Raw genomic sequence first — 25,121 nt, 5'->3', positions numbered from 1 at the left:
CTCTTTCTTTGGCCTCCCAAATTCTGGGATTACCGGCATGTACCACCCAACTTGGCTAAATTTGAGTCTTTTTCTTTCCTTTTGTTAAGGTTGGCTAAAGGTTTCTGTATTTTATTTAATCACTCACAGAACAAACTGATTCATTGATTCTTTGTATTTTCTTAGTTTCCATTGCATTAATTTCTACTCAATTTTTATAATTTCCTCCTTCATACAGGCTTTGGGTTTGACTTGTTCTTTTTCTAGAAACTTCAGTTTTTAACAATACGTTGTTTATTTAAGCTCATTCTTTTTCATATATATATATAATATATATGATATAATAATATAATATATATGATATGATATAATATAACATATATATATAATATATATGTTCTCTTACATTTTTTATTGGACTGGGTTATTTAAATTTTTATATCTTCTTGATTCAACTTTGGTAGTTCATATGTATCTAGGAATCTGTCCATTTCATTTTCCATCTAATTTCTTAAAGTAGGTATTGATCTTCTGTATGCTACAGGATCTGTTGTAATTTCACCCTGTTCATTCCTGATTACATGGATTTTAGTCTTCATTCCTTTTTTTGAAAAGGTTGGCTAAGGGTTTATCAACTTTATTTACCCTTTCAAAGAACCAACTATTTGATTAATTGATTCTTTGTTTTCTTAGTCTTCATTGCATTAATTTTGCTCTGATCTTTAGAATTTCCTTCCTTGTATGAGTTTTGGGCTTGTTCTTTTTATAGAAGTTTGAGGTTCGACATTAAGTTGTTTATTTTGCCTTGTTCTGTTTTCCTGATATGAGAAGTTGCTTGTATAAATTTCCCCCTTAGGACAGCTTTCATTGCTTCTCATAAATTCTGTATGTTGTATTATCATTTAATTGTAGATACCATCCAATTTCTACTTTAATTTCATCTGAGGCCCACTTGTTTAGTAAGGCATTATATAATGTCCATATTTTTATGGAGTTTTTGACCATTGATTTCCAATTTCCTTGCACTATGGTCAGATAATATACCTGGAATAGTTTCAATCACTTTGCATTTACTTTAGCATGTTCTATAAACTAGTGTGTGGTCTGTTTTGTAGAATATCCCATATGCAGCTGAAAAGAATATACTGGTTTTGTGGGGTGAAACACTTGGTAAACATCTACTAAATCCATTTGTTCACAGGTTTTGCTCAGTTCTAGTATTTCTTTGTTGATTTTTTGTCTAGTTAACCTATTTGTGACAGTGTGGTATTAAAACCCCCCATGCAATTGTGTTAGTACTTATTTGATTTTTCATGTTCATTAATAGTTGTTTTACATAGTTGGGTGCATCTGAATTTGGTGCATTATATAGGATTGTTATCTCTTTTCCTTGGAGTTTTTCCTTGATAGGTGTGTTGTGCCTTCTTTATCTCTTTTGATCAGATGAGAAAGACAGGAAAATAATAGCAGCTTAAAGTTCACTTTCTCTGCTAATAGAATAACCACCGCTGCTTTTTATCCAGGTTTCTGTTACATTAAATATTGTTTTCCATTCTTTGACTTTAAGTCTATGAATTTCTTTTTGAGTTAAATTTGTTTCTTGTTTGCAGCATATTGTTGAATCATGTTTCTTGATCCATTCACTTTTTTATTTTAAAGAGAATAAAACCAAACAAAGTACAACAGAATAAAGTCAATTAAAGAAGACAGTGAAAGTGACATAAGACTTCAAAGCCAGATAACAGGAACTCAACAATAGGAACTCAACAATGATCTTCAAAATAGCTGCCTATACAATCAGACATAATAAAATCAAATAAAACAAAATGGAATAAAATCAAGCAAAACAATGACAAAAAATGATATAGAACTTCAAAACAAGATAATAGAACATTAGCAATGGCTACCATAAAGCCTCTTGTTATCCTCTAATTAGTTGCTCGGACTACCAGCTTTAGGCCTGCAAAGTCAATCAAACAATACAATCATTAAGTGGTTTTTTTAGTTGCTATCATCTCAGCCTGTGTTCCTCCAAGTCAGTCAGTTGCTTAATTAGGGTGGGGAGGTGAGGAAATGGCTCTTCTTCCCTCCTGAATCACATGGCTGGCTGGCTCAAAGGAGGTGGGGAGCATGGATTCCTGGTTCTCCCCTGGCCAGCGCAACTTCTGTTGGTTCCTGGGGGAGAGGAAGCGTGGGTTCCTGGTTCTCCAGGCCAGCATGACTTCTTGATCCATTCTTCTGGTATGTTTCTTTTGATTGATGAATCGAGACCATTTACATTATGGTTATAACTGATAGGTACTTTGCTTGTCATATTATTTTTGTGCTGTTATTTTCCTGTCTTTCTCCTCTGTATAATGGCTTGCCCTGCTTAGTGGTATCTTTCTATTGGTGTTCTTGGAATTGTGGTCTTGTTAATACCTTTCTAAAATATCTTTCATAACACTTTGTAGAGCTGGTTTGGTAGTCATGGATTTCTTTTGCAGTTCTCCATTTATCCTTTTTTTTTTTTTTTTTTTTTTTTTTTTTGTCTTTTTCCTTTTTATCGGTACTGAGGATCGAACTCATGACTGCCTGCTTGCAAGGCAGGCACTTATGCCGCTGAGCTAAATCTCCAGCCCCCTCCATTTATCCTTAAATATAATTTTTCAGGGTACATAAATTGGATTGGAAGTTGTTTTCTTTCAGGCCTTGGAATACTTCACTCCAAGCTCTCCTTGACTTAAGTGTTTGTGTTGAGAAGTCTGCTGTATTTCTGATGGGCTTTCCTTTACAAGTGATTTGCTTCTTTTCTCTAACATCTTTAAATATTCTGTTCTTATGCTTAAATTTTTGGAATCTTGATTTGTATATACCTTTGTGTAGATTTATTTCTGTCATGGCTGATTGGGTTTCTATATGTCTTACCTATCTCTATGTCAAATTCTTGTTCCCTGCTTAGGAAGTATTCTGCCATTACTTCTATGAAGGTTTGTATGTGCGTGTATGTGTGTGTTTATGTGTATGTGTATGTGTATGTGTGTGTGCTGACTCTAGTTTTTCTTTGACTCTAGTCAATCTTATATTCTTTGTTGCATCATCTTGCACCTGTTGGATTGTTTTTTCATGCTTCTTTGCTATTTTTAAAAGATTTTTGTTTTTGTGATTACTAACCATGACCCTGTCTTCCATGTCTGACATTCTGTCTTCACTTTCTTCTATTCAATTTTGTAAACTTTCAGTGGAATTTTTAATTTCTTGAATATCTTATTGAGTGTTTCATGGATATCATTTGTTTCCAATGGTGTTCATTCTTGGTTTCCAGTATTTTCCTATGCAATTCTTTTTTAAAAATCTATGTCAACTCTAGATTTGCTGAGCAAGTCCTGCATATTGTCATGATCTCTTTCTTTTTTTTCTGAGAGTTTATTCCTAATCTGATTTCCTCTATAGCCTCATACATCTGGGTTTTTTGTTTTGTTTTATTTTGTTTTTTTCTGCTGCTATCATTTGAGGAAAGTTAGGTGACTGGCTCTTGATTTTATCTATCATATTGTTGCTAGATTTGTCCTACATGGGCTGGAGAACTGGAATTGTATTTTGCTTCTGCATCTTGTCATTTTCTATTTTTTAAATTTTAATACATTTTCTGTGTTGCTGCTTTATTTTTATTATGTTATATAGGTAGCTTTATCACTGGTATTGAGGCTTCCCTGGAAAATGTCTATTCCACAGAGGTATCTTTTAGCTGGCTCTTGGTCTCTGTCTAGATCCTACCTTCACATTTTATTAGGAATGAGATGTTACCTGTTTGGCTCAGTACGTAGTCATTTTGCACTGGACTATGTGGATGCTTATGACATCAGACAATCACAGTGTTCTCATACAAGAGTGAACCACTGATTACGTATGTGGCTTTATGGATAAAGTAGTACAATTACCAATAACACTATCATCAAGCACAGCCTAGAACCTGAAAAACTGTAGTTAACTGCTAATTTGGTATCTCTAACCATAGGAGCAAAATCTATAGTTTTATCACAATATCCAATATAATCCAGGAATATGTATACAGTGAATTTCCCCTTGGTAAAGTGATTTTATCCTGTGAGGAAAGGAAATTTAAGAGAGAGGACAAAACAGCAATAACCAAAGATAAATATAGCAGAAGCAAGGCTGAAGGACAAAGGATGATCATCTAAGCTTTGGGAAGCCGGGAAGAGGACAGGAGAGAAAGAATGAAAAAGAAAGCAAAAGAATATCAAGGCAAACCAGAAAGACTAGGGAAAATGTTCATTCATATGAAAATCAAGAAAGTTGAGGAAAGAGAGAAACAGAACAGACAAAAACAAAGTCAAAACCTAAACAATTCCCTGCCCTTGAAAAACAAAATAAAGACAAAGGAAAACAAAATAATGTAATAAATAAAGAGAGGATGAGAAAAAAATTCCTCTGATGCCCCTGGTTCTGTGCTAGTGTCCCAATCAGAGCTAGAATTTGTGCTGAGTATTCCTACCAAGTCTGCAATGGGATACCTGCTGGGTACAAGACTGATCTTCACCATACCACTGACTAGTCTCATATATTGGTTATAGGGCAGAAAGAATGCCGTTGTTCCACCTCCAGTTTAGGCCACTTGCTTGCTTGAGCTGCTGATTTCAGGACAAGGGATTTGCCCTTGTTCTGCTGCTGGCCATTGCCATTTGCTGCTTATGCCACTGGACACAGGGCATGGGGTGTGCCCTCATCCCGCCACAGGCCAAGGCTACTTGCCTGCTTGTGCTGCTGGTCACAAAGGGGATGCTTCCAGTCCTTTGTAGCTAGTGCTAAAACTGTCTCTGGGCAGCTACCAAAGCAGAGTCTGGGTGGTTCCAGCTACTCTTTGCAGCAGAATTCCCTGAGTATGCTGTTCAACTCAGGGAAGCCTACTGTGACTAGACAGCCTGTCCCTAATTCCACTCCAGGATGTTGACAGTGAAGAGACTCTGAGATTGCTCTGCTGCTGGAATTCAAGCCCCAAGTCCTCTGAAATAAAATTGTGACCTTCACCCTCACCCTCCCACTGTGACTCCTCCACTGGACTGTGCTAGGGTTCCACTGTACATCACTCACCAACTGTTGACTCTGGGGGACCCTCAGGAAACAGTGTCCAGTCTTCTCACTGCTGCTTCTGACTGCATAAAATTCTCCCAGTCTTTGTCAGGGCTCTGATTTGCAGTGAGCAGCAAAATAATTTTTGCTGCCACCTCCTAGGTTGGTTACACAGCCAGTCTTGATGCACTGCATGGTCTCCCATCTATGGCAGTGAGCTATTTCTTCTATAACAAGAAATCCCATTTTCTTCTCTGTCAGTTCCCTCATGGTTCCCATGTTCCCTCCACTCACTTTGGTTCCTCTCCAGGCTGTTGTTTTCTAGACTCTGGGTACTTTGTCCTGGAGAAACTGAGTCATGGCACTCACCATTCTGCCATTTTTCTAGCAGCTCAATGGAATTTTTAATCTCCTGGCATCTGTTTGAATCTGGTTCATGGATTCCATTTCATTCCTATTTTGGGATTTCATGGTTTCCATCACTTTCCTAAGTTTCTCTATTTTTTTTTAATCTGTATCTGCTCTACAGTTACTATGTCTTTCATTGTGGTCACCATCACTGTAGTTATATGAGAAATTATTTCTGATTTGATGTTTTTCTAGAGCCTCATTCATCTCCTTTGTTACTTCCGCTGTTTCCAAATCAGAGGGTCCAGGTGGATGGCTTTCGAATTGTTCTACCTCATTATCCCCCTGGGTTTAGTTTTGTTAAACTGGAAGTCTGGGGTTGCACCTTGCAAAGCATCTTCTTGTTTTCTTTTCTTTTCTTTTCTTTTCTTTTCTTTTTTCTTTAGTTTAATTCCTGGGTGATATTTGTAAATTGTTCATAGTAGCCTTATTGCTAGTATTTAGAACCCTTAGGAAATGATTGTTTTTCAAAGATGTTTTCTAAGTGTAAATGGATTTGATTCTGTTGCAAAATCCTACCCCTTCATTTTATTGGGGATGAAAAGTTGTTGCCTGCTTGCTCCATTATCTGGTTCCTTGGCACTGATCTATAGTATTGTTTATGACCCCTAGGCAATCTCAGTCTTGGTATATCAGGGAGGAAAACTGATTAGAACAATTATATCCTTTGGCTGAAAAAATACAATTGATAATAATAATTGCATCAAACAAACTATGTCAATCAAAAAAACTATTAATTTGTCACCTTTAACCATATGAATTAGATGTATGCTTATATAACAAAATCTAAAATCAACCAGAAAACTATATAGAGCAAAGAAGTCCTCAATATAGTGATATTTTTTCCCTTATGAGAGAACAGTTAAAAAGAGTTGGGGAGTGAAGAATAGAGAAATATAAAAAGAGGAAGCATTAAAAGTAAGGCTGGTACAATCCATGTGGGGCCCAGGAAGAGAAAAGTCAGTGCCTTCCCTGAGCATAGCAGCACATGGGCTGAAAATTACCAACTGCCCTCTACCTCCTGTGGGCAACTGGCTGGTTTGGAAGACAGGCTGAATTGGTGGTAGCTAAGGTACAGAGGGCAGCTGAGTGCTTAGATTGTTTGGTTGACTTTGCAGGCCCAAGGCCAGTGGGCTGAGCATCTATAGGGAGGATAACAGTGTGAAGCATAGTAAATATGGGGAATTTGCTTCCATCTTTCTTTTTTGTTTTTGTTTTCTTTTTGAGACAGGGTCTTGATATGCAGTTCAGGCTTGAGTTCACTTTGTAGTCCAGGCTGGTCTTGAGTTCACAATAATCCTCCTGCATCAGCGTCCCAAGTGCTGAGATTACTGCTGTGCACCACCACATCTAGCCCTCTATTGTTTTTGAAATCCAATATTGTTCTCACTGTTCTGTTTTGTTCCAATTAATTGTTTTGCTTTATTCAATATTCTGTTTTTATTATTTTTACTCTGTTTTGTTTTGGTTTGGTTTTGCCATATCTGATAGAATGGACAACTATTGTGAAGATAACAAGATATACTGTGGTAGCCATTGTTGTTTTTCTATTGTCCTCCAGTGAAGTACCAATTTCACTGCTTTGTTTTGATTGGATTTATTCTGTTTTGTTTGGTTGGGTTTTATTATCTTTAAAATAAAATTAAATAAAAAAATAAAATCAAGGCTGAAGGACAGAGGAAGATTATGCAAACTTTAAGAAAGTAGAAAAAAAGATATAAAGGAAAATGAGTAGGAAAAAATAAAAACTAAGAATAGATGAAACAGCAATAAAAAGCCCTAGAAATCATATTCACATATAAAACAAGAACAAAAAAAGAAAAAAAAATCACTTTAAGGCATTTCTCTGCTATCAATAGGCAAATGGAGTCCAGAGCTGAGTTCATTGATTCCAGCAAGCCCGCCATAGTTTTACAGCAGGGTGGTGGATAATCCCAGCAAGCCTACATCTTTAGTCCACTGAAGTTCAGGCTGGTTTCTGGCTGAGATACTGGAACCTGATTTGTTCAGTCTGTAAGATGCCATGCACCTTCTGCCACTTGCACTTGGCTCCTTACCAGCTTGAACTCAGCTCTCTGACTTCCTGTTAACTTGAACTCATCAGCCTCACCCTGATCCTGGAGTCTCTATGTGGAAATGGCTGCCCTTTTGTGAATTCTGAGCTCAGTTGATCCCACTCCAAGATGGCTATCGGCAATTGCCCTTTCCTGGGAAAGTCTGAACCCAAATAACCTACCAGCTACTGCAGTCTGCTGCATCCACTGCTCCTTTCCACTGGTGCATTTGTCTGTGGAGGCCTCTGACGGTTGCAAGTAGTCAACATTTGCCTACTATTTCAAGCCACTCCTCCCACACAGTGATCTGGGCTCAGGGAGAAAGTGCTGTCTGCCATCACCTCCTTCTTCACTGAAGTGTTTCTCTTTGCTCTCACTGTGGGCTTCAATTCTTGCTTCAGATTCTTCCTGGGTCCTAGGAACCCACTTCCCACCTTCCCCTCTTCTTCATATAGTCATATTCCAGATGCTGAACACCAAATCTCAGAGAGGCTCTTTGCTGATCACCACTCTGCCATCTTCCCAGAAGTTCAAGTGATTTTAATATTTAGCAAAAGCTGAGAGTTAATTCTCTACAGTGAAGCTTATGGACAAGACTCGTCTATGAGTACAGAGCTTCTCATCATCTTTTAATGTCATGCTTTGCTCATGGACATGCATTCTTAAATCCACATTGGGTGATTTGGTCTTTGTGCAACTGTCATAGAGCACACCTGCAGAAACCAAGAGAGTATAGCTCCATAACTCAGTGTGGTCCCTGATGTTTCCTTCCCCCAAACTGCAAGCCTGAAATATATTTGGCTGCTATTGTCATAACAGCATACTGTTTTATAGTAAATTTTTTAAAAAAATAAGTAGAAATATACTTTAAAATCACAATGAAAAGCACGACATTGTAAGTCCACAAACTAGCAGCACAGGATTGTATACTGTACAAAATTCCATGTGCTACACTTTGAGAGGACCATATAGTGGGTTTGTTTAGCAGAATCACCACAAGTACAGGAGTATGTGCTGCAAGTCTTGATAGCTAAATTATGAAACCATAGGAATTTTTCAGCATCTGTAAAATTTTATAGGACCACTGTCATATATGCAGTCTGTCACTGACAAAAATGTAATGTAGTGCACAACTATACGCCCAGGAGGTTCAGTAGCCACATAATAGGCATTTTGGAGAGTTGGAGCAGAAAAAATAGAGCAAAGGGAATAGTAAATAAAAACTGCAAGAATTTTTCCTGGAAATGAACTTGTATTTCCAGATGCAATGACCCATTGTCTAGAAAAATGGACTCACCAAAGGATGTAATTACAAAGAAAAAGTTTTAAACACAAAAGGAAACTCTTACATACTTTCAGCAGGAAGGAAAAAAGTTAACAGGAGGTCAAAACTTAAATGACTTCTGCTAAGCAAGTAGTATATGCCTATGGTTCCAATTACTGAAGAGGCTGAGACTGGAAGATCACTTAAGCAGAGGAGTTTGGGGTCAGCACAGGCAACACAATAAGACTCCACCTAGAAAAATAAAATATTAGAACACACTTCTTAGGGACTAAACCAGAAACAAGACAAGTGGTAAAGGACACACAGTAGAGTATTATTTTGTCATAAAGAAGGATAAATGAGTCATTTGTAGGAAAATAGACACACATTTGGACTAAAATGTTAAGTGAAATAAATCAGACACACAAGCTTAAATATCACATGGTTTCTCTTATATGAGATACCCAAAATATAAATAAAGTACAAAATAAAAGGTAGATGATAGCAAATAGGGAGCTAGATCTTTTGAAGCAGGGACAAGGATAGAAAGGAGAGGAAGAGGAGAGAAGGGGGATGAAAAAAAGAATTAAGGAGCACTAACTCCCCATGAGGAATATAGTCATTATGTCATACAAACATGTACTAGGAAAAAAGCAAATTAAAACTGAAAAAAATACTCTAAGGGGGAAAGTTTTTTACAGTAGAATGTTTTAGAATCAAGGTCTCAAAAAACCATTTGTAAGGAAGCTGTTGGGAAATTTATCAAAGGAAAGTAGGCTACAAAAGAAAATCAAGACAATGGTTTATTTTCGGGAAGGATTTTCTGGATGTCCACTTATTCTTCCATTAATCTAGAGGTAAAAGCAGAAAAAAGATAATTAAAGTCAAGAGCAGAGCAAAAGTCATCCCAAGTTTTTGGCAACAGAAAGTCCAACACAAGAGCTACCCTCTAGGCCTCGGGAACTATCAGCCTAAATGAGAGGTTCAGGAAGAGAGCTCTTCAGGAAGATGAAACTTGTTAGGAAAACTGTTGGTGGACAAACTAGGCCTATAGCTATAGACTTTTCAGAAAAAAACTTACAATACAAACCTCATGTAGAATTCATATATTGAGGGCTGGGGATTTAGCTCAGTGGCAACAATCCCTGGTACCGATAAAAAGGAAAAAGACAAAAAAAAAAAAAGAATTGATATATTAATGCATTCATTTGATATACAGAGAAAATTGCAAAGAAACCAAATAAAAATTTTGTTCATTTGCTTTTGTTTTCTGAGATAAAGTCTCACTATTCAGTCCAGGCTAGCATTGAACTCATTATATATTCTAGGCTGGCCTCAAACTCACAGGCCTCTTCTCACCTCAGCCTTCTGAGCTCTGGGGTTACAGGCATGCACTACCACACCTGGCTGAAACCCAACAAGCACTGACACAAAATGTGCAGCAAAGTCAAGCCATTATATCTGAGTGTTAATTATAATTAGTCAAAATAATGTAAATACAGTATAATGTCTTCTATAATTATATAAGGAAGGTAGAAGATAGTGTGGGAGAGAATGTGTGTGTGAATGTGTGTGTAAATTACACTAAATTAGAAAGCAGAAAAGTGAGCAGAATCTCATCCAATGTGGTGGGATGTCAAAAGGTAGTGGCTAACTATAAATCTTTAAAAATAGCTAATAAGCTTGTTATTTTGTACCCAGCACATAAATGCAGTATACAGTGAGTCTGCAGCTATTACTAGAAAGCTATCATTTACTCTGAGCAGGACATAGAGGAGGACCACTGTTGCCTTGGTAACAGTGTAACTAGGTGTTAACAGTCTGGATCAGGAGACTCTCCCAAGGCCCAAGGGTAAAAGGCTTGGTCACTGGCCTGTGATGCTATATAGAAGTGATGGAACTTTTAGGATACTGATGGTGAACATTTCAGAGATGAGCATCCAAACTGCAACCTAAAACTCACTTATGTTTTGCAAAATGCCAACGCTGCAATTAAACCTGAATGTTGAGGTTTTAGTTTAGAAAAAATAACTATTATCTGATGCTTGGGTGTTGGGGTGACTTGGCTCTCACGCAGACAGAAAGGGTTCAGTCACGGCAGCACGTGGGCTATGTGGGCCCCACCACTGCTTTAGGAGGTGAGGCCTAGTGGAAGGAAAGTAGGTCACCAGGCTGTGCCTTGAAGCCCCCTAACCCCCGTCCCTCCTGGCCTCATTGCTTCTGGGCACCACCACAATGTGAGCAGCTGTGTTTTGAAGCTGTTTTTCTCAACTATTTTGTCACAGAGACGCAAAGGTGATGGACACGGTAGGCTTGCAGAACTGATTTTTAAGTACATGTGTAAGAGTTGTGGGCTTGCTTCTGTCTATCCTTAAGGTCTGACATTTATTGTGTATCTAGAAAGCTTTCATTCCTCCTTCAATACCTTTCTTAGTATGCCAGCTCTTTTCAGACTCCAAAGTGAAAGTTTTTTTGTGAGTTTTTAAACTTCATTGCTTAGCACAGTTCCTATTACAGTCAGAGTTCTATAAATATTTGTGAACAATAGAACCTATTAAACTGTATTTTAGAAACTATTTTGCTGGGTATAACTCTAGCTACACATTAAGGCAGTGACCATATAAATTAAACAATTTGCAGCTTCCTGAGTATATTATTGCCCTATTATTCAGGAAGACTCTATTAAAATATTAAATTATGGTATAAATAACACTACTTAAATCTCTCCTGACAAGTTACAACCAGTGTCTAGTAAAGGTAAAATAGCATTCCTTCCAGATCAGATTTTATAAATTGAAGGCCTGGACCATGAGAGGCTTCCAAAAGCGTCAATTTTAATAAAAATTTTGTATGTATAGACATTTTTCTGGAAAGAGCTCATAACTTTTATTAGATTTGGAAAGAGATAAATGACCTCCTAAATTTTAAATACCCCAGCTCAAGGAAGTAATACTTTACAGTTTATCTTGTGCCATGATTCAAAAAGCATAAAGCTGTTTGCATATCTTATTCCATCAAGTCCTGAAATATAGAAATGGGAAAGCTACTATACAAATTTTAATACATAAATGCCAATTCAGCTATGTGATTTTAATTAGGAATAGACTAGGACTGAAAGGAAATTAGGCCCATATTGAAAGCAGATTGCATAAATTCCACACAACATTCTTACAAGTCTTCAACTGATACTGATTCATAATTTTCTGAGAAATTTTAATGTTCAAATTACTATACAGAATGTCAGAAAATAAATTCAAGGTTAGAGTAAGTGTTCTTTTGAGTCATTGGGAAATAATATCTAAATTTGATTCTTTTTTACTTTCTGACATATTATTCAAAATGAGAAGCAATGAAGCAGGATTCAACTTCAGAAAGAATCAAATATTTCTTAGCTTTTTAGTGCATGGTTCAAACTTTCCATTAATAAAAATACATGAGTGTTTAAATATGTACAGTGGACTAGAATATCATAAATGTTAAATGAGGTTAATTATATGGAGCTTGTAACCTTGATTGATCTTGATGAAAGTGAATTCACAGACATGAGAGAAGAGAGTATCTGAACCATAGATGAAAATGAAAGTAATCAATTGAGCCCATAGGATATTAAAATATGAAAAGTTTTAGGGAAAGTAAAAAGGGACAGGTGAAGGATATCATTCAAATTGTTCAAACAGGCCAGGGATTTAGCTCAGCGGCATAAGCGCCTGTCTGGCAAGTACAAGGTTGTGGGTTCAATCCCTGGTACCAAAATATATATATATAAGAAATGTCTAGTCTCCATTAGCACATTAGGGAATACATTAAATAGATACTTGTTTTGCCTCATTAAAATTTAGTGTGTTGAGGATCTGAAACAACCTTCAGCATATCTGCTTAGTTTAGCTAATTTAGGAATTAATAAAATACAAATAGAAAACAACGTTGTATGATAAGGAGAAACAGAAGGGTGGGCTCAGGAGATCCAGTGGTTACCGTTGGGAGTATGCAGATGCATATTACTGAGAATCATCATAGAAATGCATTTCTGAAAAAAGGACTGTGAACATTTTTTTCTAAGACTAGGGATTGAACCCAGGGCCTTCACACTGAGCTACAAGCCCAGATCCTCCTCTTTTTTTCAAATGTAGAGTCAAAGTATCCCCACATTGCTTTAAAGGATTGCAAGTTGGAACCCAGCCTGGGAAACTTAATCTCTTAGTGAGACCCTACTCAAAACTTACTAATGAAATGAAAGACAACAAAGTCAGCTCAAGTCACATTGAGGTAGACTGCTCATTTCTGATACTGAGCAGAGACACAACTACTAAAGAATAGAGCAATCTTGATTTTAAAAATAATTTATGGCATGGGTAAAATTGCTTTCGAACTTAGATAAAGTAGTTACAATACCTTCCTCTCCTCCCTTTCCCCTCACTTCCCCTTTCTTGTTAATTTAGCCCAAAACTGAAGCCAAAACTTTATACGGGCACAGGCAGTGGTGTGAATAGATACCCCTGTTGTATTCAAGAACCAGTATTTACAGGCTGTCACTTCTCACAGGCTTAATTCCAGCTTCTTAGACATATACCAGTTGGCTGTTCATAACTCTTCACACATTCTGTTGATATCATTATTACTAAATTTGTTGTAATTGTTTTAGGTATCTGTTTCTGTGATTATGGTACAAAGTTCTAAGAAGATGAAGACCAGAATTTACTCTTCTGCAGCACCTAGCAGAGTTTCAATTATTTGTAGAAAAACATCAAAATAATGAGCTATTGCTTGTGGCCATATTTGATTGATGGGTGGTGATAAGCAAATTACATTATGCTTAGTGTTTGCTAAATATTGTAGAATACTATCTTCATACTCAATCTCAAAGCCTACTACTAACTTTAGGCTGGCTCTTGTCCTAATGTATATCTCAACTTTGACTAATAGCAAGTAGGGAAGAGGCTCTAATACAAATTATGACATCAAAGGAGGTGAAAATATTAGAAAAATAAAACCTTAAAGGGATTGGACATAGGACATGTACAATCGTTTAAAGCTCCCATATTACCCTTTCTAATTAGAGGTCCTATTCAATAAGTTTCAAAATACTTGCTGCAGGACTCTTGTTTTTAACTGCAATATATAGAATGATTTTTTTTAAAAATGGAACTCAAAAATTTAAACTCAGCAGCACTGTACTAAAGGTGATTTATTAACTGTTCTTAGATCTTCCTTATACTGGACTTATTTCAATTCTAAATCAAACTTTTAAAATTAAGTTTCTGATAATTTACTTTCTCAGTTATTGGCATGCTTTTGTTTGTTTTTGTTTTTGTTTTTGAGACAGGCTCTTGCTATGTAGTTCAGGCTGGTTTGAATCCGCTGTGTAGCTCAGGCTGGTCTCAAACACATGGCAATGCTCCTGCTTCAGCCTTCCAAGTCCTGGGATTACAGGCATGCACCACCAAACCTGCTGCTTTCTAAATTATTAATTAGTATATGTTTGTGATTTAGAATGAATGTATTCATCATGAGACATTGGTGTATATATACATATACATATTGGTATATATATATATATATATATATATATATATATATATATCATCTTGATCCTTTTTACTTCCCTTTCTTCTCCCCTTCCTCCTGTTTTCCCTATTCCCAATTTCCAAGAGGACTACATTCATTTCTCCTACCATCTTTCCTTCATTTTACTCTTTAAGTTATTTATACTTTGGGCTTCTCATATATGAAAAACCATGCAAAATTTAATCTTCTGTGTCTAATTTATTTCACTTAGCCTTATGGACTCAAACTACATCCATTTTTCTACAAATGACTCAAATTTTTCTTGATGGCTGAGTAGCATATATATATATATATATATATATATATATATATATATATATTCTTTCATTAATCTCTTAAAAAGCTTTTAGGTCTCTTTCAAAATTTAGCTATTATGAATGTGTGGCTATGAACATGAATATACATGTGTTCCTGTAATATGATGCCTTCAATTCTTTTGGAAATATACCCAATAAAGATATAGTCAGGTCAAATGGAATTTCTAGTTCTCATATTTTGAGGAATCTCCATACTGATTTTCACAGCGACTATACTAGTTTATATTCCCAACAAAAATGCAATAGGGACCCCTTTCACCGATAACTTTGTCTTTATTTGTCGCTTTTTGAGTTGAGCCCATTCTTTCTGAAATTAGATGGAATCATGGTGTTATTTTTACATGCATTTTTTCTAATGATCAAACATGTTGAACATTTTTCCACCTATCAATTGACCACTATGATTCTGACCACTAGGATTCTTACCTTATTCATCTCCATTTCCCATTTTTAATTGGGTCTTTTATTTTAGTGAGTCTAGTTGTTTTTTAATTCTTTATATACTCTAGATGTTAGCCCTCTGTTGAGGAGTAAGCAGCAATTTTTTCCCATTCCATAGGTTCTTTTTTATTGTATGTTTCCTTTGCTATGCAGAAGGTTTTTAATTTGAAATAATACATTTTTTGATTGTTGATGCTATTTCTCGAACAATTTGGATCCTGTTCAGAAAGTCCTCTTCTATGCCTATGTTTTCAAGAGTTTTACCTATTTTCATCTTCCAGTAGATTAAGTATATCTGTTTTTAAATCTAGGTCTTTGAACCATTTTGATTTGGTTTTAGTACAAAGTGAGAGATACAGGTCTCTATTTATTCTTCTGCAGGTAGATAGCCAGTTTTCCCAGCACCATTTATTAAGGAGGCTATATTTTCTTTTCTCCCATATATGTTTTTGGCCACTTTGTCAAAACTCAGATTTGCTGAAGTAGCCTGCGGTTGATTTTGTATCCTCATCAACACATCTTTTTTGTGTGTGCCAGTACCATACTATTTCTACGACTGTAGCTTTGTAAGGTAACTTGAGATCTGGAACTGTGATGCCTCCTACTTTACTCCTATATCCCAGGATTATTTTTGTTACTCTGGGTGCCTTCTAGTCCCATATAAATTTTAGTGTTGTTTTTTCCTAGATTTTTGAGGTATGCTTTTGGTATTATATTAAGTCTATCATTTTTGGTAATGTAGCCATGTTGTCTATATTGGTTCTGCTTATCCAAAAATAGGAGATGTCTTTCTATTTTCTGATGTCTTTTGAAATTATTTTCTTAGTATTAGAGTTATTATAGAGATCTTTCACTTCTTTTGTTAGGTTAATTCCTAGCTATTTAATTTTTTGAAGCTATTGTGATAGCATTATTCTCCTGATTTCTTTCTCTGTGAGTGTGGTGAATTAAAAGCTGGTCTTCAATCTAACACAAGCTGAACTGAATCAGTGTGGTGTTGAGTATAGATGGTCCATCTGAGGATTACTGCCAGCATAAAAAGAAGACGCACAGAGGAAGTGTTTAGCATTGTGGGTTCTCCTAAGTGTTGTTATTTGGAGCTGTTGATTCTTTTGTGGCTGCTGGTTCTGGAGGAGCCTGTCATGCTGGCTTCTCTGATATGAACTTGGTTGTTATTATTGGAGGAGTTCAGGACCTTGTCACTGAGAATAGCTGTATTTCACTTAGGGGAAGCTATGGTCTTTACCTTGAGCATCATTTCCTGGCTCTGAAGGGGAAGATGTGTGCTGCTCAGTCTCCAGGAGAAGCTTGTCAGACTGGCTTCCTGATATGAACTTGGTTGTTTTCATTGTCAGAAGAGCTTGTAGCTAAGGATGACTGTGGTACTTTTCAGAGGAGCGTTGGTCTTTATTTTGATCATTACTTCTTGGCTCCAGTGCAGAACCCTCAACCTTCAGCCCGCATGCATAGAATCTCTAGCCTCCACCACTGACCTTTGGGCCTTTCCAGCACAGATCCATGAAGCAAAGTTGCATGAGTCATTGCCTTGGTCTCTAGGCCTCTAGTCGGACTTCTAAGGGAGCATTGTCATGGGCTCTAGGTCTGCAGTTGCACTCATGCAGAATATTGCTGTGGTATCCAGGCCCTTGGCTGCATTTCTGTGGGTCTTTAATGTGTGAACAGATTTCTTACACTTTCTTTGTATTTAACTCCTTGGGTGACCATCATAAAATAATAAATAACAATGATGTGTCTGGTATGTAATTGTCCTACTTGGAATCCCTGCCTACAAAAGTGGGTCAATTGATCTTAGGGAAGAAGGCTTTTGATTTTTTTTTAATAAATCACTTAATATATATATATTTCTTATTTAAAGAGAGAAGAAAAAAAAGGACATAAAAAACAATGCAGTAAAAGGGTACAAATAATACAGTATTTCTAGAAAAAAATATATACAGTACGAAATCACCAGTTAATAGGTTACATATTATCTTCCCAGAAACAGTTGTCCATGTCACTAAATTAAAGCATATAAAGTGAACATTCACACAGTGAAATTGGAAACAATTCCTTTCAATGATCCAACAAAAGCTCAGTTATATGGTTTTCCATCCTATACACTCTAACATACCTTTGGTTATATCCCTTAGTCCACCTTACTTTCCTCTCTTTTTTACAGTAACAATTAGACTTTTAGGGTTTTATTACCCTCACGGTTCTTCACTTAATATATATTATTGTACACAGACTACTAGGCGAGGAAAAAATTAGACATTTTTTAGATAAGACTCGACTTCTAGGCTTCAGCAAGATGTGGAAACTTTTCTTGCAGAGCTTTCTGTTTCTTTTTATCCAAATGGGTCTTTCTTGCTTTAATGTAGGCTTGTTTCTCAAGTTTCAACCTAACAAAATGGTCCGCATAAGGCATTGCAAAGAATCGTTTCCTGTTGTATCTTTTATTTAGGTACCAAGGTATAGGCCATTGCTTGAACTTGTGCCAAACAATTCTTCCAAAGATGTCTCTTAGCCAAGTAGCAGGTCTAGCTCTTTCTTGATCAGTCTGTAAAAGCCTTAAAGCATCTTCTTTTTCCTGGACAACTTTATCTAATGCATCCATGTGATTCCACTACCTTTTCTAACCATTCTGGGCTGGGCATTGGTGAACTCTGCCGCTTGGCCTCTTGTTCTAGAGTTAGAAGCATGTTTCTTTCTTTCAGTAAGATGTACCAAAGTTTATGTAAATCTTCATTACTTTTGTTCCTTAATTGCTGACAGGTCCATGCAGCTCCAGATTTCACTTTTTCTTGTCCCCAATTCTTTGGGTCATCAAAAAATTCTTCCAGTCCTTTTCTTGATAATGTGGTATGAAGTAATCTACACTGGTGAAAGGATGTGACATTTGGTGCGTTCTTAAATAACAAATTAAAAGAAAACCCTGAGCTAGCAGGACCTCAGGAGTTATTAATGACCCAGAAGCCTTCAGGACTACTGAGATTCTTCTACAAAAAGTAGCCACACTGGCTGCGGCCATTTTTCTGCACAGCTAAGCAAACCTTATTTTTTTATTTGATTGAGGGTTTTGTTTTGTTTTGTTTTGTTTTGTTTTGGTACTGAGTATCAAACTCATGACTCTGCGCTCATTGGGCAGACACTTAAATCATGAGCTAAATCCCAGCAGGCTTTTGATTTTTGTGTATTAATTTTTTTTTTTTTTTTTGGTACTGAGGATCAAACTCATGACCTCGTACCTGCCAGGCAGGTGCTTATGCCACGGTCTAAATCTCCAGCCGTTATGTATTGATTTTGTATCTTGCTTCCTTGGCAAACTGGTTATTTCTAAGAGTCTGTTGATAGAGTTTTTGGATTCTCAATCATGCCATCTGCAAATAAAGATAGTTTGACTTCTTCCTTTAGTATCTATATCTATATCTGTATCTGTATCTGTATCTATTTCTATTTATCTATCTATTTCCTTTTTATTTCTTTCTCCTTCCTGATTGCTCTGGCTAATGTTTGGAGTACTATATTAATCAGAAGGGGTAAATGAATAACCTCATCTTGTTCCTGATTTTTTTTTTTTTTTTGAGACGGGGTCTCGCTATGCAGTTCAGGCTGGCCTTGAGCTCACTCTGTAGCCCAGGCTGGTCTCGAACTTGCAACGATCCTCCTACCTCAGCCTCCTGAGTGCTGGGATTACAGGCATGAGCCACCACGCCTGGCTTGTTCCTGATATTTTTTGAAAACAAAGGTATTTTTCAGAACAATTATGTTCAACTTAAATGGTTTGGTTCTTGATTTAGATTTTATTCTGTGAAATTTAAACTCTACCTAAATTTGTTTTGTATCTTCATGGATGCCTTACTCCTAAAAGTAATAGTAAATATTTCAGTTAGGATTTTCACAACTAAACTGAAAACAAATTCGGTGTAATTTAGGAATGATAGAGAACCTGCCACTATATTTTACTGCCATGGAATATTGCTGCTGATTTCCTCAAAGTGACACATATTTGCTGTTTATGATCACTCTGGGAATTGCACTCATCTATTTAGACACTTTCATTACACTTTAATATAGTATAGATTTTCGTAATGCTACATCTTAAAATGAATAATGTTATGCTTCATTTACTGGCCTTCCTAAATCTTACACGAATTCATTTTATGGAGAAATTCAACTGTTTTTTGATTCCTAACAGTGTGTCTTTAAAAAAAATGTAACCTCAAATTCCACATAAGCTATAGCAATCTATGTTTTGCTACATGAGATGAAACTGTAAATAAATATAATTTGGAATTGTTTTTCCTGAGTTATTTCTCCAGATAGTTCGTTTGATTGTCTTCCTAAACTTGTTTTACTACATTTCAAAACTGAGATTTAAAGAAACTCTACAATGAATTTGTTTCACATCCATTTTCATAATCATTTTTTGTGAGTGGGACTGAGTTAGGTTCTCACTGTGTAGTTCAGGCTGGCCTTGAACTCACTGTGTATCACAAACTGGCCTTGAACTCAGCAATCCTCCCAAATGCTGGGATTATAGCTATGTACCACCGCACCAACATCTTTTTAAAAAACTATTTTATATCACTGTCCTCCTTTAGCAAATTACTGGCACTTTGAACTGTGACTGATCTATTTTTTTTTTTTTTTTTGGTACTGAGTATCAAACTCATGACTCTGTGCTCATTGGGCATACACTTAAATCACTGAGCCAAATCCCAGCAGGCTTTTGATTTTTGTGTATTAATTTTTTTTTTTTTTTTTTTTTTTTTTTTTTTTTTGGTACTGAGGATCAAACTCATGACCTCGTACCTACCAGGCAGGTGCTTATGCCACGGTCTAAATCTCCAGCCTTATGTATTGATTTTGTATCTTGCTTTCTTGGCAAACTGGTTATTTCTAAGAGTTGGAGTACTATATTAATCAGAAGGGGTAAATGAATAACCTCATCTTGTTTCTGATTTTTGGTGTGTTCTTAAATAACAAATTAAAAGAAAACCCTGAGCTAGCAGGACCTCAGGAGTTATTAATGACCCAGAAGCCTCTTTTTTTTTTTTTTTTTTTTTTGGTACTGAGTATCAAACTCATGACTCTGCGCTCATTGGGAAGACACTTAAATCACTGAGCCAAATCCCAGCAGGCTTTTGATTTTTGAACTGGGGACAAGAAAAAGTGAAATCTGGAGCTGCATGGACCTGTCAGCAATTAAGGAACAAAAGTAATGAAGATTTACATAAACTTTGGTACATCTTACTGAAAGAAAGAAACATGCTTTCTAACTCTAGAACAAGAGGCCAAGCGGCAGAGTTCACCAATGCTCCAACTAATTAATATAGTACTCCTTGGCAAACTGGTTATTTCTAGGGGTTTGCATAAAAAAATTTTGGTAGATTTCACTTGGGCTTGAAGATTTCTTTAGAGAGAGGTTTTTGAAGATAAATTTCATTTCTTTAACACAAATGAAACTATTCAGATTTTCTTTTTGATCTTGCATGAGTTTTTGATATGTTGTATTTTTAAAAGGCTGTTTCATTTAAGTTGTCAATTTTACTGACCTACATTTGTTAATAATATTCTTACTTTTTTATTTTTGCAGGATCTATATGTATCCTCCATTTGTTCCTGTTATTGATCAATTCCTGAGTTAAGTACCATCTTCAATTCCCTTCACAAGTTGGTAAATAAAGCCCCAGTGGTAGTTTACATAATTTGCAGGTTCAAGACATTGAAGTTTACCATTAACTTTTGATTTGCAATAGACTATTTTCTGATGTACATCATTACCGAACAGAGTTCAAAATTTATTTAAAGATGGCCAAAACTACTACTTAAATGAAAAATAGTACCAAGCAAGATTCAGATCAGAAAGTCCAGGAAAAAAATACAGAAAAAAACAAAAAAACTGGGAAATATTTCAGAGCTAGATGGGAAAAATTGAAGATTTAAGCTGTTACAAATTATAGTATTTTAAAGAAAACTTCACTCTTGAAAGTTAGTCAGTTGGTGATAAACTGCTTGATATCAGTCCCTAGTCATCATGACTGTTGCTGCCACCATCATTTTCTTCCTTCCCTGAGCAAATGCGCCATACTCCATCAAGAAATAGTAGAATCTTCTCTTTAATCTGAACTGGCTTTAGTGACTTGATGTTCTGGAGCTTCTGAAACAAGATCATAAGAAGCATCATTACAGCTTTGGCCTGGTCCTCTTGGAAAACACTCTTCTAGAGAAACAACTTGTCACATAAGAAGTCAGACTGCTTTTATCTCGCCATGCTCTAAAGCCATGTAAGGGTGCTCCAGTGAATAGTTCTGAGCCAAATCTTTTAGCCATTCCCTCCGAGATACCTGTAGGGAGCCGAGCGACAGCCCATTGCTGCCTCCCTGCCTCTCTCTCTCTCCTATGGGCACTGCGTCCACCTACATTAACCATAATCCTCTCCTGCTTATGTTACATACCCGGACGTGAGGATGACCCTGTTGTATTCACCCCCGTAGCCTCTTCCTGTCCCACCTCCCGCCCTTGGCCTATAAAAGATGTAATCACTTTCAGAATAAACTGGGGGCTTGATTGGATTCTCTCGACTTGCTTCCATCTCTCTTTGTCTCCCCTATGTCTTTATTTAATCCCCATTCCACCTCCAGGTACACCCCACAGATTGATCCGCAGGCCAGATCAAGTGGTGCCCAGCGTGGGGGCTCCTGGCATGAAGGAGTCAACGAGGGAGCCATTCGAGACAGCTGGCTTAAACTGAAAGTGAAAGCAATTTGAACCAGAGACCTCTGCGAGGAGTGAGCAAACTGAATCAAGGATTAAAGCTAAAAGCAACAGGACATTAAATCAAGTACTGAGGACTGTGCGGACGACTACCCAATATCCTGCCCGAGTCATGGTGAGTGGATGGCGACCCCATTCCCTTTCCCAGACATGGGTCAAGCATTGAATGAACACGAAGTGTTCGTGGGAGGCCTTATAAAGGCATGAAAGACAAGAGGGGTAAGGGTTAGAACAAAAGAATTATTGCAATATTTTCAATTTATCCATAAGGTTTGCCCTAGAGGGTTCTATAGATACCAAAAGGTGGAATAGAGTAAGAGATGCTTTAAAAGATTATTATAGAGTTTTCAGTCCAAAAAAGGTTCCAGTGACCACCTTTGCATATTGGAATTTAATCTCTGAGCTGCTTTCCCAGAGGCATGCAGATCGTCAGATTGAGGAGACGATTGCACAAAGCCTTATAGTGCTCCTAAGATAGCGCCTGCCTCCAGCAAACCTCGGGGCACTCTTAAAATGGCACTTGCTTCACTTCCACCACATTAGCGTGGGTCCCTCCCCAAAACTGCGTTTCTGGTGATGGAAACAAACGTACCTCCCCAAGATGGCACCACACAGCCGCAAGATAGCTCGGGCATTGCACCGCTAGCTCCACGAGTCATTAGGACCCATACGCCATTCACAGTGGCAACTTTAAAAAAATTAAAGACAGCAGTTGCCCAATATGGCCTTACAGCCACTTTCATTCTTACTGTTTTAAATTCTCTGGCTAATGGCTGGCTCACACCTACAGATTGGCACAGATTGGCCTGAGTGACTTTATCGGGTGGGGATAATCTTTTGTAAAAATCAGAATATACAAAAAATTGCAAAGAGACCGCCAGGCACAATACACAAGCTGGCAATGGATGGGACCGTAATATGTTAATAGTAAAAGATGCCTATGCATGCAGAAAGGCTCAAAAAGAGTTTAATCCAACACTTTTTGCTCAAATTCAAACAGCAGCTACTCGAGCATGGAGAAAGCTGCCTGCAAAAGATAATATGAGCTCCTCTCTCACTAGCATTAAGCAAGGCCCAGATAAACCCTTTTCAGAGTTTGTTGATCGTTTGATTGCTGCTGCTAGCAGAGTCTTTGGCCGCACTGATGCAGGCATTATTTTGTTAAACAGCTGGCTTTTAAAGGCGCCGGCACTGTCTGCCGGGCTGCTATCAGACCTCATAAAAATAGAACAGGCCTAACAGGATATATACACCTTTGCTGTGGCTGCTACCTTGCAAGGGTTTGCAGTTGGACAGTTCTTATCTCAAAAGCATGAACAGGACTGTTTTACCTGTGGAAAGACTGGTCATTTACAAAAAATACACCAGAGGTGGAGATTCCAATGTCAATTACTTTGACTCATTTAACTGATCATAGTGATATTGGTTTAATCTCTTAAATTTAATTTCAGCATATATAAGGATGGGGACAGCTGCTAAAAGAAAATGAGAGACACTATGGTAGTTATTATTGTCTTCCTCAATGTCAGATCTTAAAAACCTGAGAAGCCTTCATCATCCTGTAATGATTTGATTAGTTCTATAATATGCAGTGTGTATTTAATGTGTGTGAAGATGGGGACAACTGTTTGGAGGAAACTAGAAACAATTAAATAAACAGTAAAGATCTCCAGTAGACTTGCTTTGAAATCTGTAATTTATTTCTTTAAATCTTTTTTAAAAAATGGTTTTGTTCTGTTTTGATATGTTTGTTCTTGCCCTCTTTGAGATAGAGGACAAGTGTGTAGGACTGATAACCATATTACTAAGTTTTTGTTGGATCATTGAACAGAACTATTGGCAATGTCACCGTTTGGATGTTACTTTACATGCTTTAATTTTGTAGCCTGTACAGCTATTTCTAAGATGACAATGTATAACTTATCAACTGTTGATTTCTTACCATTTATTTTTCTGTAATTCTGTATTAAGATCACTATAGAACAAGCCAGACAGATAGTAAAAAATTGCCTTTTTTGTGCAGCGCACCTCCCAATTCCACACTTTGGGGTTAATCCTAGAGGACTTATCCCCAATGCATTATGGCAAATGGATATCACCCACATTCCTGAGTTTGGCAATCTTAAATATGTTCATTTAGCTGTAAATACCTTTAGTGGTTTCATTTATACCTCTCCCCAGACTGGCAAAGCTACCAAACGTTATTAGCCGTATGTTAACTACCTTCTCAGTTCTGAGATGCCCACAACAATTAAAGACTGATAATGGTCCAAGCTATGCTAGTTCTGCCTTTGCTCATTTCTGTCAACATCTTAATATTGATCATATAAAAGGCATACCTTATAACCCTCAAAGTCAAGGCATAGTTAAAAGGGCACATCTCTCCCTAAAACTCACTGTTGATAAAATAAAAAAGGGGAAATGGTACTCTACAAGGAGGACACCTAAAAATATTCTATCTCATGCCTTATTCATCCTTAATTTTTTAAACTTGGATGCTTGTGGACAGTCAGCAGCCATGTGTTTTTGGCTTACTAAAACACAAAAACAATTTGCTTCTGTACTATGGCAAGACCCCCTGACTAATTCATGGCATGTCCCTGACCCCAATCTCATATGGGCACGCGGTTCAGTGTGTATTTACTCTCAACAAGATAGGGAGGCTAGATGACTACCTGAGCGCCTCGTAAAACAAGTAGACAGTTCTTCAAAGACCCCATGCAACGCCCAGGAATAATGTCATTTCCTGAGGCACAATCCCCTGTGTTCTCTTACAGGTGACACAACTCCTTGGAGCCCTATGCTGCCTACTCAGCCTTCTCCTTGAGCCGTACCACACCCATGGTGGATTTAGACCCCTGCCAAACAGACTACAACTGCTGACAGCCATGCACAGAACCCCCTGTGAATGCGGAAGAGGCTCTTCTCGGTCTGGAGGAACATAAACCAGCCAAATAGACTGCGTCCAGTGTTATGCGAGGCAAGCTCCAAGACATAAAAAAAACGACTTCAACAGAGACACCAACAAATGGCTGCCAACCCCTTCTCCTCGATATGTGGGGGGGGGAGCTTTTCCCTTACCTAGCGCCCCTTTTGGGTCCCCTAGCTGCCCTGTTGCTTCTCCTTTCTGTGAGTCCTTGTATTTTTCAGTGAATTATGACGCTCATTAATAACCAGATAGAGGCGTTTATGGCAAAGCCCATTCAGGTGCACTAACATCAGCTGGAGATGGCAGATCAACAA

General features: G+C 37.2%; 1 pseudogene; it reads right to left on the bottom strand.

Annotated features, from left to right (window-relative positions):
* Positions 1 to 17,376: 17,376 nt before the first annotated feature.
* On the bottom strand, positions 17,377 to 18,129 carry LOC100719782 (large ribosomal subunit protein uL29m-like; annotated as a pseudogene).
* Positions 18,130 to 25,121: the final 6,992 nt, after the last annotated feature.

This window comes from Cavia porcellus, unplaced genomic scaffold, assembly GCF_034190915.1.
Source record: "Cavia porcellus strain 051 isolate PalLab524CR breed Dunkin Hartley unplaced genomic scaffold, mCavPor4.1 scaffold_2, whole genome shotgun sequence".
Lineage (NCBI taxonomy): Eukaryota > Metazoa > Chordata > Mammalia > Rodentia > Caviidae > Cavia > Cavia porcellus.
Note: the sequence above shows the minus strand (reverse complement) of the source record. Positions and strands in the feature narration are given on the sequence as shown.